Genomic DNA, 14838 nt, shown 5'->3' on the forward strand with positions numbered 1-14838 from the left:
TCCCTCCGTGTCTTGTGTAGGGAGCCGGTGGTCGTGTCCCCTCACTATTGTAGGGTGCTCAGGGCTTTATAGTCAAGGTTCGTGGATATGCAAACCTCCACCATTAGGATCTTTGCATAGGCTGAGCAGCAAGGGAAAGTGCCAGGTCTTCTGCAGGGGTCTCCCTTGGTTCCTTAGTTTTTGGATCCAGCGAGTCGTTTATACATGTTGCTTTGCCTTGTTACCTGTACACATTCCGTGACAAATATGTAACTCAATACAACTTTATTAAATCACTACGGCCAGGCATGTGGATTCTGCTATTTTCCAAACCTGGTGTCCTAAAGAAGAATCCAGTCCATGTTTTGAGTCAAAGCATCAGAGAGCTAGTCCAGCCTGCATCTGGTCCCTAGACTCCAGGCATTGTTTTGCACACAGCCGTTCACCTGCATCTCTGAGAGCATGACTAGGCTGTGCTGAGGATGCCAGCGGTGGATGCTGCTGACTGAGGAATGCTGCAGCATCCAACCCCTTCTACAGGCAACCTAGCACCACACACCCAGCACCACACGGCACACAAGAGTCTGGAGGTAAGCAGATCATTTTAAGGCAAAATCCTAAAGATGAGAGCACCCAGATCACTCACTCCTCTATTCTCTATTGTATGGCTGTGTGCATGGTGTCAGTAGCAGGAGCATGAATATTTCATGAATAAATAAGATGTATATGTAGCCCTAACAGAATTTGTAGTAATATATATATGTAGAATTTTATCATTGACAATCTTATCCACAGATCTATACAGTGCATACGTAGCTCTGTTCATGAATGGTAATAAGCTATCCCACCCTCAAGGGAACATGAGGCTCAATAACGGTCATTGAAGATCAGTAACTGGCTGCTTATTTCACATGCAAACCTTTGTGCATTTTTTTACCGTTCAGGCCTGTCTTGAAGTTTTGTGTAAAACTGCAGATTAGTTCTTTTCTTTTTCCTATTGTGTTTGTACAAAAAGAGCATTGAAACAATTAGATGGATCCCAAACAGTGTTCCCTTTAAGCACATGGTGACGGGCCCCCCTCATGGGTGCATTTTGCTGCAAAGGTCTTATGAGTGCATGTAACAAAACCAAGGGTGCATGTGTTACCCTAGCGAGATTCAGAGATCAGCATGTCCCTGATGTAACGCCTTAAGGGCTCATGCACACAAATGTATTTTTTATCCGTGCGGCTCGTATACAGAACCATTCATTTTGATGGGACCGCAAAAAAAAACTGAAATTACTTTGTAGGCTTTCTGTTTCCGTATGTCCGCAAGTCCGCTCCGCAAAAAAATAGAACATGTTCTATTCTTGTCCGTTTTGCGTACAAGGATAGGCATTGTTACAATAGATCAAAAAATTATAATAAACTAATGTAACACGGACGTCCCACGGATGTCATCCGTCTTTTTTATATATTTTTTTGCAGACTGCAAAATACATACGGTCGTGTTCATGAGCCCTTAGACTGCAGATGGTTTACCTATGTAGGCTACATATCTGATGGTAAATAAGTTACATATGTCTATTGCAGCTTTGCATCATTCTTTTTCCCATAACCACATGAATGCTGGTAATTTTGAGTACCATTGTCATAGCCTGTAGGAAGTAATAAAAAAAAAATCCCTGTAGTTACCATTGTCCATGATGGACTATGAAATACCTAAACATAATACTTGAGAAACTATTAAATTTTTTTCTCTAGCAAAAAGAACAAAAGACCTCTAACCAAAAATAATACTTCTATATGGACAGTGTTAAGCGAGACTTCACCTTCCTTTAGTACTGTCCATACTGTAAAGCGTAAAGTGTAGTCCCTTTTTATAACCTCATTATTTTTATTTGCTGTTTAGGCTAATTTTATAGTTCATTATAGCTCTACACATGTACAAAAAAATGGTATCTTGTTAACTGGAAACCATCATCAAGCTGCTGTTATTTTATTATACTTCTATTTATTACTTATGATGGCATAATGGCGTCCTGCTGTAGAAGGTCATGTAACCGTAATACCTCTACAGCTCACTCCAACATGAAAAACAATTTGAGTATTTTATTCTAAAGGGGGGGCTTCTAGGATTTTAAATGTTAAAATTTATGGTTGAAATGCAAAGTTTGCATTATTTTCACGTCACTGATGACATTCGTAGCCATGGTGGCTGCCAATCACTAGCTATTACATGCATGGTGAGATCAAGGTGCAGTCAGTGATTGCCCGGCAAGGTCATCTGACATGTCACCACTATGGATGTCACATCACTGTGCACATAGGAACAAGAGAACTGATGGGGAAGGCATGAGACCAGGGGTGGGTGGATGGAGGGAGGGGAATCGCTAAACTCAGTTCACAAGATGTGAACATGTCACTTCTTGGCACATGGAAACCACAGCAGGGTTGTCCTATTGAAAGTGACTAATCCATGTGTGGATCCTCAGCATGACAACCTGCAAATCTACAGCAGAAATCCAAGGGTCACAGATTTTTGCTGTGGATTCCATTGCAAATACACATATGAGTTATCATATAAGTATTTAAATTGTGTGAACATACCCTTAGAATGTGTCTTACTTAGTAGAGACACTCCTCTGATGAGGTCCAATCATTACTAAATAGTACTCCTCTTATTACAGGCCACTCACTTAGTGACCACTAAGATGATAAGATGTTTAGTTAAGACCTTTGAGACTTGTACTTTTCGATTATCTGGCATGGTTCCCAGCAGCTAGAAAAATGATTCAATCATGAACTTCAAGTGCTGGCTTTGCAGTCACGTTCGGCAGTGCTGACCAATTACTTATCTTGGATCAGTAAATCTGAGTCTGACGGCAAGCGGAAGGGAGCATTAGATCTCCTAAAGAGACCTCTCAAAGCAATAGATGGGCCCATGTGGTTTTTGGTGCAGGTTCTGTGGTAATAACGCTAACTACAGATATTAGCTATAGGAAATATGAAATGCAGGTCTGACAAGCGTTTTTTGCCTAGTGGCGTTTTTTTTCAAATTGGTGGCATTTTTTTTGTCTCTCTGACATTTTTCTTAGAAACGCAGGATGTAAAAGCTTTTGATGTTTTTTCAGCCTTTTTTTTAAAAAAAATCAGAAAAAACACTGTCACACATTTGTTTTGCAACTAATGCCATAAAAACCACATGCAGTATGGAAAAACTGCAAGTGGTTTCTTTGGCGTCTTTCTAAGTGATGAAAAAACTGCAGAGCAAATTCTTCATCTGTCCTGTTTCATATTTTCCTATAGACTTTCAGCTAACATTTGGAGCTATCATTTTTATCGCAAAAAATCTGCACAAAAATAACACCACTAAAACAGCAAAAGCGCTGAAAAACACCACTAAATACCTGTGTCTTTTCAGCCTAAGGTCTTATTCACACGCCCGTGCCCATGATATGATAAATTAGGGCCATAGTGTGCCAGAACTCTTGCTTTATTTTCACACTGAAACCATCAGGTTGCTGCTCTAACATCTGGATGCATAGCTCTTATCTCTGAATTCCTGACAGCTTATAAACACTCATTATAGCATCTCCTTCGTGTACTGAGAGCTGTTTAGGGCTCTTTCACACGAGTGGATGCCGTGATTTTGTAGTAAAAAGGTTACAGAGAGGCAAAGAGCATTATCAATCATGTTACTGTCCGGACGGGGCTCGGCACTCTTTCACGCAGCAGATTCCATGCTCGTGTGAAAGAGCCCTAACTGGGGTCTTAAGTTAGAAAAAGCAGAGATATAAATGTATAAATTACAGGTTTTAATGAATCTTTTCCCACAAAAATATATATCCATCTGCTCAGCTCCTCCTGCTCTATAACATGCTGCCTGCTTGCATACATTATCCGTAGGCTATACCAAATGTTATGCCAAACCACAAGGCAGTGTGAATGGACCCTGATACTGAAGATATAGAATATTGGGGGAGATTTATAAAACTGTCTGAAATAAAACTGCCTTTGCTGTCCATAGCAACCAATCACAGCACAATTTCCTTTTTGTATTCTGCGCTTGAAAAATGAAAGCTGTGCTGTAATTGGCTGCTATGGGCAAAAACTGTTTTCTTTAAAGCACTTTCTATAAGTAGAACAGAGACTGTTCTATGTTTCTATTGCTCTCGTATTCATACTTCATGCTGTTTATGAAATAACCTTTCAGTCTACATTTTCAATGTACTTTTCCCAGATTAAATATTACATTAGTAAGGAAATGAAGAGCATATTTGCCAGCAGTCCCAGATTCGCAGACACCTTCCCTAATTTCAGGATATCGCCAGCCAAAAGTCATTGGTAGAGATGAGCGAAGTTCTGAAAATTTCGATTTGGATGCTTTTAGTGTTTAATGCAGTAAGAAAAAATACTCACCTTATCCATTCGATCGCATGAAGACACTGCACTAACTTTCGCGTGTGACATGATGATGTCATCGCGCCGGTCAGCATGGTTATATCATATGTCACTGCACAAGGTATGTTCAATCAAGATGGCTGCACCAGCCTCTTCACACGCAAATGGATGAAGTATGTTTTTTTTTTTACTGCTATCTTAGCCAAAATTGATTCGTTGCCACGAAGTGCGAGGAAATTCGGCTTTGCGGCAAATCAAATTTTTCCTAAAATTTGGGTTGAATTCCACTTGGGATACATCGATTCGCTCAACACTAGTCATTGGGGCTTATGTAATACCCATAAATGTTCAGGCGTTCCTGGAGGTGGGGCTAACATGCCCTGAATATACCAACTATACACTACGTGCAGAATTATTAGGCAAATGAGTATTTTGACCACATCATCCTCTTTATGCATGTTGTCTTACTCCAAGCTGTATAGGCTCGAAAGCCTACTACCAATTAAGCATATTAGGTGATGTGCATCTCTGTAATGAGAAGGGGTGTGGTCTAATGACATCAACACCCTATATCAGGTGTGCATAATTATTAGGCAACTTCCTTTCCTTTGGCAAAATGGGTCAAAAGAAGGACTTGACAGGCTCAGAAAAGTCAAAAATAGTGAGATATCTTGCAGAGGGATGCAGCACTCTTAAAATTGCAAAGCTTCTGAAGCGTGATCATCGAACAATCAAGCGTTTCATTCAAAATAGTCAACAGGGTCGCAAGAAGCGTGTGGAAAAACCAAGGCGCAAAATAACTGCCCATGAACTGAGAAAAGTCAAGCGTGCAGCTGCCAAGATGCCACTTGCCACCAGTTTGGCCATATTTCAGAGCTGCAACATCACTGGAGTGCCCAAAAGCACAAGGTGTGCAATACTCAGAGACATGGCCAAGGTAAGAAAGGCTGAAAGACGACCACCACTGAACAAGACACACAAGCTGAAACGTCAAGACTGGGCCAAGAAATATCTCAAGACTGATTTTTCTAAGGTTTTATGGACTGATAAAATGAGAGTGAGTCTTGATGGGCCAGATGGCTGGATTGGTAAAGGGCAGAGAGCTCCAGTCCGACTCAGACGCCAGCAAGGTGGAGGTGGAGTACTTGTTTGGGCTGGTATCATCAAAGATGAGCTTGTGGGGCCTTTTTGGGTTGAGGATGGAGTCAAGCTCAACTCCCAGTCCTACTGCCAGTTTCTGGAAGACACCTTCTTCAAGCAGTGGTACAGGAAGAAGTCTGCAAGGTAAGAAAAACATGATTTTCATGCAGGACAATGCTCCATCACACGCGTCCAAGTACTCCACAACGTGGCTGGCAAGAAAGGGTATAAAAGAAGAAAATCTAATGACATGGCCTCCTTGTTCACCTGATCTGAACCCCATTGAGAACCTGTGGTCCATCATCAAATGTGAGATTTACAAGGAGGGAAAACAGTACACCTCTCTGAACAGTGTCTGGGAGGCTGTGGTTGCTGCTGCACGCAATGTTGATGGTGAACAGATCAAAACACTGACAGAATCCATGGATGGCAGGCTTTTGAGTGTCCTTGCAAAGAAAGGTGGCTATATTGGTCACTGATTTGTTTTTGTTTTGTTTTTGAATGTCAGAAATGTATATTTGTGAATGTTGAGATGTTATATTGGTTTCACTGGTAAAAATAAATAATTGAAATGGGTATATATTTGTTTTTTTGTTAAGTTGCCTAATAATTATGTACAGTAATAGTCACCTGCACACACAGATATCCCCCTAAAATAGCAAAAACTAAAAACAAACTAAAAACTACTTCCAAAAATATTCAGCTTTGATATTAATGAGTTTTTGGGGTTCATTGAAAATATGGTTGTTGTTCAATAATAAAATTAATCCTCAAAAATACAACTTGCCTAATAATTCTGCACTCCCTGTAATGTTGGTAAACGTATAGGAGTAAAGTATACTGACGTAAGCTGCCAGCAGCAGCAACAGATAGATTGTTCCTAAATATATGGCTGCATACAGTTCAACCACTATTGTCACTTATTGGAGATATTGGCACATTTAAAAGCGCTATTATAACAAAGACTGGCATTTCAAAGGCACTTATTGTGAAAGCATTGGATGCTTTAAACCACCAACTCCAGCATAATGAAAGCTCTGCTTTTGAACGTTATTTTCATAGTTTCAAGCATACCTGTCACTACAGAAAAGCAATTGTCAAAAATAAAGACTTGACTGTGCTCCTAAATGCTTATGTATAGTATATAGCTTTTCCCATGAAGCTCACTTATATCTGCTGCTGCTTTCAGCTTTTTAAAGGAGTATTCCAGCTTTTAGATATTGATGATCTATCCTCTGGACAGGTCATCAATATTGGATCGGTGTGGGTCCAACATCCATCACCCCACATATCAGTTGTTGGAAACTAAACAGTGGCAGAAGGCTTCACCCACTGTATAGTGGCCATGCTGGTATAAAGCTCCCATTCAAGGCTGCCAAAGACAGCTGACCAGTGAAGGTGCCAGATGTGGTTCCCCCCACCTGTCTGATATTGATGAACTATCCGGAGGATCAATATGTAAAAGCTTTTACATGGGCCACTGATTGGGAACGAGGGTTTGTACACTGATCAGTCTTCTGTCTTGACATACCCATCAGCCTTTGTTTGTCGGATGATCACATCTGTTACGTAACCATAAAAATAATTGTTTGTCGGCAGTATATCCCTCCATGTAAACAGGCAATGTGCTGCCATAAATATGCTAATTGTCTGCGGTACAGCTTGCATCAGCGAGTGTAAAAGGCCCTTTAAACGACCCCCAATCAACTTTTTATGTTGTGGATTAGTCCAGTGTTACTGTCATGTCAGCTTGTGTCTCATGGCTCCTTCTTCACCCCTCACGCAAAATGCATATCTCCATGACATCCATGTTGCTTCTGTTTTTTGCAGAATTCATTGAATTCAATGGGTCCATGGTCTGCATTTTGCGGCGAAGAATAGAACATATTCTATCTGTGTGCTTTCCACATCCGTATGTCCATTTCAAAAAGGCATATGTAGCGGCCAGGCCGCAGGGGCAACACGTGAGGATACGGTGGAGTTGATTTACTCACGGTTAGCAGAGCCTCCCTGGACCGACGTACAGTGATGGGGAAGACAGCACTAAATCCTCAGAGGCACTCTCCATTGCAAGGAACACTAGCCAGATGGAAGTTGAGGTGCTGGTATAGGTGTTTAAGGTGCTTTGGTGGCAGGGCCCCTGTGTTCGTGACGCCAGCACCGTAAGGTGCAAATGTTGAGTGTAGTAGTAGTAATGATGAGGAGTCGGTTGTAATCAAACAGTGGAACATTTACTGAATCAATTGTCTTCAGGTAGTCAGTACAGATACAGTTCATTTGTATGGCATTAGTGATGACTCAGAAATAAGTTCAATAGTATTCTTTTTATCAGGTTTAGGCAATTGTCAGTTGAGGAGTTCTCTTTAAGGATGACAGTTTACAGGCAAGACTTCTGTAATTATTCTAAGTCCAAACTATAGCACAATGGTACTAAATATACAGTTTTCTACTCATCTTGAGCTATCCAATAAGGGCGTTCTCCTTCGTGGCAGGCATCAGTCTTCTGCTACATTATTTGCAGGATGCTTCCCTGAAGGATTCAGGTTTTTAGGTTTCCACTATATCCTGGAAGGCTTCTAGTGAATAAGGACAATTCTCCATTCGTGTCCCGACACTTCTAAAGTTGCTCTCAGGCCCTTGTGATTGTGAAGTCCATAAGGCTGGATTCAGTTGTAACCTTCACTAGGCTTGCTTCATATTTAGACATAGACTTACTGTCTTGTGCTTGTCTGCTGTAGATAAATGTTAGGTGTACTCCCTTAGCCTGGCCAGAACCAAGGGGTAGTAATAGCAGACTTCATGGTGGACGATGCCTGTTTCTCTCCTCCATACACTTACTTCTTCCTACAACACTTCAATACACTCTACTCTACATTCTGCTCTCTGCCCACATTATATAAATGAGTGGCGCCAGCACCACCTAGGGGCAGATGGGTGTTATGACATTGCCAGCCTGATAAATATGAAATACCATACATAGCAAATACATTAGATACATAGGCAGATGTTTAAAGTGTCCCTTTTACACACATATGTGGGACGCTGCACTTAGAACATGTCCTATATTTGGCCACAAAATGCCTAAGGCCTCATGCACACGTCCATTTCTGTTTTGCGGCCTGCAAACTGCGGATACCCAAATTACAAATATTGTCCATGTGTTGTAGTATTGGCAGACTCACTGATTTCAATGGCTCTGTGGTCCTCATATTGCAGACATATTCTTTTTGCAGACTGTGCGGAAAGCACATGGGTCATCTGTGTGTTTTCTGCATCCGCATTTCCATTCTGCAAAAATGATATAACATGTCCTATATACTTGCCCACAAAATGCAGACTACGGACCCATTGAAGTCAATGGGTCCGCAAAAAAATACAGATGCAACATAGATGGTGTCAGAATGTTGCGGATTCGCAATTTGAAGACTGCTAAATACATATGGTCTTGTGCAAGAGGCCTCTATGTGGCTTACAACAGCTAGTGTAAACTGTACCTGTATACTCTATGCAGGTAGTAGTCCATCTAAATTATGTACATACCATCATTGCAAACGGATCTACCTATGTATAACTAGGTTAGGAACTTGCAAATTGAAAATTTCAATGTCATTGATTACTATAATCCAGCAATGAAAAATATAGGCGCAATACTGAATATATATATATTAGCATCTACCTACCAGTAATTGAAAATTTTGGCCTAAAAAGGTCAATAATCATAAGAAGCTAACAGATGGTGTCTATAATCTTCCTTAAGGTGAAAACATTGTCACTTGTATTAGGACAAAAACTCATGCAGTCCTCCTACCACATTTTCTTTTCAGAATTGCCAGCAATACATTCTTATTTTTAGATATACCATTTTGCCCTTCAAAAAAACTAAATTAGAGTCCTGGGTTTTTTCCATCTGTTCTTGCTCTGCTTATCTCCACACATCAGTATTGCGGTAGGGAATAGTGAGTCAATGTATCTTCCACAGCAACAGAGCTATTTCTAGCGAGCCTCCATCGTACACTGTATTTACAGTGGCAGGTTGATGTCAGGCAGACTCATTTAAATAGGCAATAAAATTGCTGGAAACACGTTAACGTATTCTTATTTAACATTGAGTAAAAGCCGGCATATCAGATGTGTGCATGCGTTTCTCCTCGAAAACCCTTCATCACCCTAATGTGCTTTATGAGGTATCATCAGAATGCTGTAAACGGCAGATGTTTATAAAATCATCATCTTGTAAAATTGATTTCCATTTGTCTGTAGTGGAAGCAGGGTGTACAGATACAAGGCTAAAAGCATCCGTTCAGTGTGTCATAGAAGTCAGTGTCATATCAGCAAGGTCACAGATCATCAATGGGGATGGTGCCACCAGTGGTGCACAGCAACCCAAAAATAGATCCACCTTGACCAACATTCTTGACTTCTAGACAAAAGAATCCTATACAGTACCAGTTATATAAATCAGGCAAAAAATGAGATATAGAGAGCAAGAAAGGGAAATAGAGGGAGAACAAAAGAGAGCTTCTGAGCCGTTTGAGAAGCAATTGGGTAAGTACCTTTAACCTAAAAGCGTAACTTGGCCTACAAGAGCTGAACTAATCATGTCCACCCAATAGCCTCAAAAACTGCTGAGTAAGGAGAGAAGCATGACATTTGAGAGGCTATTTAGCAGCTACTCAACTAAATTAGATGTGATGTGCTAAGGTTTAATGTACCATAGCTTGAAAATATACCAGGGTTACATAGAAAAAATAAAAAGTAATTCCTCTTAATCCATGAACTGTGTATCCTGTCTTAATACCCTAGGTAGCTGTCTACCATGCCTACTTCTTGCCCCATCCCTGCGCAGAATTGGAATAAGAGGTAAGCAGAATAGGCAACTGCCTAGGGTACCATTGTTTGGACAGGTACCATTTTTTGGTTCAAAACAAAAATTATTCTGCCTTTACATTTCTTTGCACAACCAGTAGAATGCTGTGTGTGAGTGGCTGATGATACTGTAAGTGCTCCGGCCTAATGCTCACTTCTCCTAAGTGCATTGGTGATGAAATGGTACTGTCTGTTACAGACAGTGGATGTGGACCCACTGTTTCAACCAACCTGTTTGACATTACACTAGTCCTAAGGACATTATCCTGGCAGTCCCCTGGTTTTCAACCTTTAACCCCTATACAGGGATCTGGTCTTCGCAGGCAGGGGAGCCACCAGGCTGCTGCCTCTTGGAATAGTCCCTGTGTGATTGGCTGCTGACCCACCTGCCTGCACAGCACTGAGGGATTAGGCAAAACTTGTAGTCAGAAAACAGGCAGAGGTCAGGGCAGGCAGAGTTTCTGTGAATCCATGAAACTAAAAATTGAAGTCAGATCAGGCAGCAAAGGCTCAGTACTGTAAACAGGCAGTGGGTCTGAATCAGTAGATAATCAAAGTTTGGTACGCAGGCAGACGGACAGGAGCAGCACACCTTCACTTGAAACAACCTAAAGCTCAGGTAGCTCCACTGGTGAAGGGCCTTATACACACAGCCTCATAATACAGCCAGCCAAAGACTGGGGAGAAAATAGGGCATGCACATGCTGCCCCTTTAAGAGCCAGGAAGTACGCGTGCCCTATGTGAGGAAGAACAGACTGGGCAGCAAAGTGCAGGCTGCGGCCAGTAGGAGGAGAACAAGACTCTGGCAGCCGGCCCCGATGTAGGAGAGGAAGTGGAGGGGCAGCAGGTCTGGGGTCCAGACAGGACAGGAGGGGTGATAAACGCAGTGCCTGTGCCTGCCTGGGACAATGGCAGATACAGTACTAACAGGTACCTGTCACACATATTTCTGGTAAGGTAGACAGCCCATACAGCACTGAGGAAAGCAGATATGCAAAGGCACAGAGGAAAATGGGAAGAATGGGGTAGATTTACTATTAAAAAAGCGCCATAATTCTGGATCAAACCAAGTGCAGAAGCCATGCGCTATATTTATTGTCACAAATGCTTCTGACAAGTGGGCGGAAGGGGCACCACTTAGCCATCAGGGTATGTGGCTGTAGATGTGCCAAAATTCAGGAGTAAAAAGTAAGCCACATAATAGGTGTGCCAGATGTATCAACCAGCATCAACTAATGTGATAAATCTGGAGCATTTTAGACTGTTTAGTCTAGTGATAGTATTAGTAAATCTACCCCTCTAAAATAGGAAAGCTAACGATTACAGGTATTCTTCGGAGTGGTGGGGGGAACTAATCACTGACTTTCCATCTGACAACTGACATGCTGAAGAAGCGGAGGCAGTTTGAAACCTCTGAGAACTTTCCTCAGCACTGTCCTAGGCATAGTTCAAATCTTAGATCCTCCCTAAGGTATGTTCCTGTATACTCCGATACAAGTGTCAGAACGTGTAGAGGCACTGAGAAGGGGGATGTTAATGCCAAGTTATCAATTTAGTCATGCATTTTGTAGAGGAGTAACAGAGGCACACAACAATACAAAATTCTAAGAAAAGATGTTCTAGACTTGTTATTACATGGGGAATACAAGTTTTTAATAAAAAAAACAAGTCAGGAGAGCTGACTGTTCCTCTTTAAGTTTGATATACAAAATGATTTCTAAAGATGTATACATATCGTGCAATGCTTACATCTCATACTTTTTACAGAAATTTTCCATAAAAATCATGTCACTTTGAGTTATCTTCTGTTAACTTTTAAAAATTCTATTCAGTTCTTTCCCCCTCGTGTTCTCCTAAACAAGTGGCCTCCAACACAACTTCAGTAGGGACTACTAAGCAAAGGTCACTTTAGGCGAAAACGTTCTTCAAAGTGGTTATCCTCTTTTTCTTAGGGTTTCTTAGTCGCTTCTCGAATAAAGTGGTATAATGTATAAAGGGATGAGGGGGCACACTCATAAGAAGAACACTTACAGGGTGATGTACACTAAATTTAATAAGCAATAAAAGCAAACCCCTAAAATACACATAAAACATACATCAAAAATAAAAATGAATTATGAATATGCGATATGCAGCAATCAAATGCAATATATTACAACAGGATGACGCCAATGTCCCACTGGTAGATGTAATTGCTGTCGTGTTGTTGGTACACGATATGGTGATGACCTTTAATGTTCCATTTGGGAATTTGTGGCGTCAAGCTTGTTGATAATAAGTGTCCCTCACTATAGGTGTAGCACTCTAGCCCCTTTGGGGTGATGTTATAGAGCCCGCACCGTGCTGTGTCTCAGGACACTATTCCAACTGGAGATTAGGTATCTCAGAGTTAAAGTCCTGTGCCTTTGAATACGTGTGGCACTCCGTTCACTTAAGATGTAAATAGTGACCCGGATCAAATGTTAAAGTCCAATGTGTGAGTTGACAGAGATGCGTGTGTGCCCTCCAAGTTACTTACTTTGATTCTTCGCCGCTGTGTCTTTCTTTTCTTACCCCTTCCTGCTGCGTAGCTGCAGCGCTAGTCTCCCAGGTAGCCGTACACGGCTGTGGCGTCCCACGTGACCTGGTCTCTGGAGTTCAGGGTAGACGCTTGTGTATGACGTCACTAGTCTGCGGCAGTAACTTTGGTAATGGAGGTTAATCACTTTCGTTTTGAGATCGCTGATGTTTTTCGATCTTTGTTGATGTCCAGCTTCTTTTGTATGTTCTTAGGAATCCACGCTCACTCTGATATGCCAGACGCGTTTCAAGGTATTACACCTCTTCCTCAGTGGCCACCAAGTGAGTGGATTCTCACTCCTTATATATCCTATTGTTCCACCCACCAATTAGTTGTGCCTATTCTAATATATGGGGTGGATTTGATCGCCGTTTTTCTTCCATAAAATGAATAACATTCACAGTTACAAATGTGCTAAAAATATAAATGTGCTAAAAATATAAATAACAATATTCCCCTGTATCTTAAAACATGCTCGAGATGGTCTATAAATAACCTATATGGTCAGGACTAAATTTTTACAAAAACCGCATTGGAACCGCATCAATGTGAATTATGTCACATGCGGTTTTTGCATTTTTGTATCTAGCAAGATCATATAGATACCATCTAGGTCAATGGACTCAAAAACGCATATATTTATATTATTATTTAATGCATTTTTGTGTTTCTTTATTCTTGTTTCCTTAATATACTCATTTTTTGAGTATAAAGTTTCACATTGTTTTATCCATGGTATTAAAATCCCCATAATAAATTACATTAACACATGAAATTGACGATTTAGTAAACAGCATAAGGTCATTGACCATGCAGAAATAGCTGTATGCTTGTCTCCTGGCTCTGGTATTACTAACTGTTATGACATTCCTTTCTTATATACTGATATCACTTGGGAAAAGAGGTTGGTTCCTGTCTGTGGTATACCACTGATTTCTGCAAGGTCAAAAGGCGTCATGCTTCAGAGGAGCTAGACCCAGATATCGACCACATAAGTAGCCTTTCTCTTTCAGATGCCTTTGATCAGTTTAATTCCTTTGAGATCATCCTCTACAGTTGCAGAGAAAAGGGGTTATTATTTGAAGGGGCTTTCCTAGACTTAGATATTGATGACCTATCCTGAGGGGGGCGACCCTACCTGAAAACTACTACTACTGATAAGTAGGGATGCCAGATGTCAGACCTCCACAGATCTGATATTGACAACCTATCTTGAGGATAGGTCATCAATATCTAAGTCTCAAAAAAACCTTTAAAGGGGTTGTCCGGGTTCAGAGCAGAACCCAGACATATGGGGATATGTCTGGGTTCTGCTCTGAACCCGGACAACCCCTCCGGCCCCCCTGATATGTTCTCCTGTGCTGGATCACGCAGAGCAAAGGAATTTTTTGGAGATCCGGTGACGTACTGGGCTCTACATGGGGACTGCTAGGCGGGGAATGCTAGTGACGTAAACAGCACTAATGGGCGGGCTTTAGTGCTGCCCTAGCATGTAAAACAGTTAAAGCCCGCTCATCAGAACCGGTGACATCACCGGCAACACTGCTGGGTGAAAGCCTCCGTCTAGCAGCGTGCCAATGTAAACAAAAAAGACCTTGCCCTGCGCGATACAGAACAGGGCATGGGAGAGCATCATAGCATGAAATGCTCAGATGCTCATATCAGGGGGGCCGCAGGGGTGAAAATGGGGATATGTCTGGGTTTAACTCTGAACCAGGACAACCCCTTTAAGCATTGAAAACCACCATTTACTTCCTTCCCGTGATTTAGCGTAATACCTAGAATTAGGGAAACTTAATTATTGATCATATATACATAAATCTGCAATGTATGGTACATAAAAAGCTGGTAATACTAAAAACCGTATGGGCAGATTTTCTTTCAGTTACTTTTCGGAAGCTTAGTCG

General features: G+C 41.3%; 1 protein-coding gene across 1 annotated transcript in view; it reads left to right on the forward strand.

Annotated features, from left to right (window-relative positions):
• Positions 1 to 14838, forward strand: part of CNTNAP2 (contactin associated protein 2) — a 2163381-nt gene that overhangs the window by 2127111 nt on the left and 21432 nt on the right. The window lies entirely within an intron of this gene.

This window comes from Bufo gargarizans, chromosome 5 (assembly GCF_014858855.1).
Source record: "Bufo gargarizans isolate SCDJY-AF-19 chromosome 5, ASM1485885v1, whole genome shotgun sequence".
Lineage (NCBI taxonomy): Eukaryota > Metazoa > Chordata > Amphibia > Anura > Bufonidae > Bufo > Bufo gargarizans.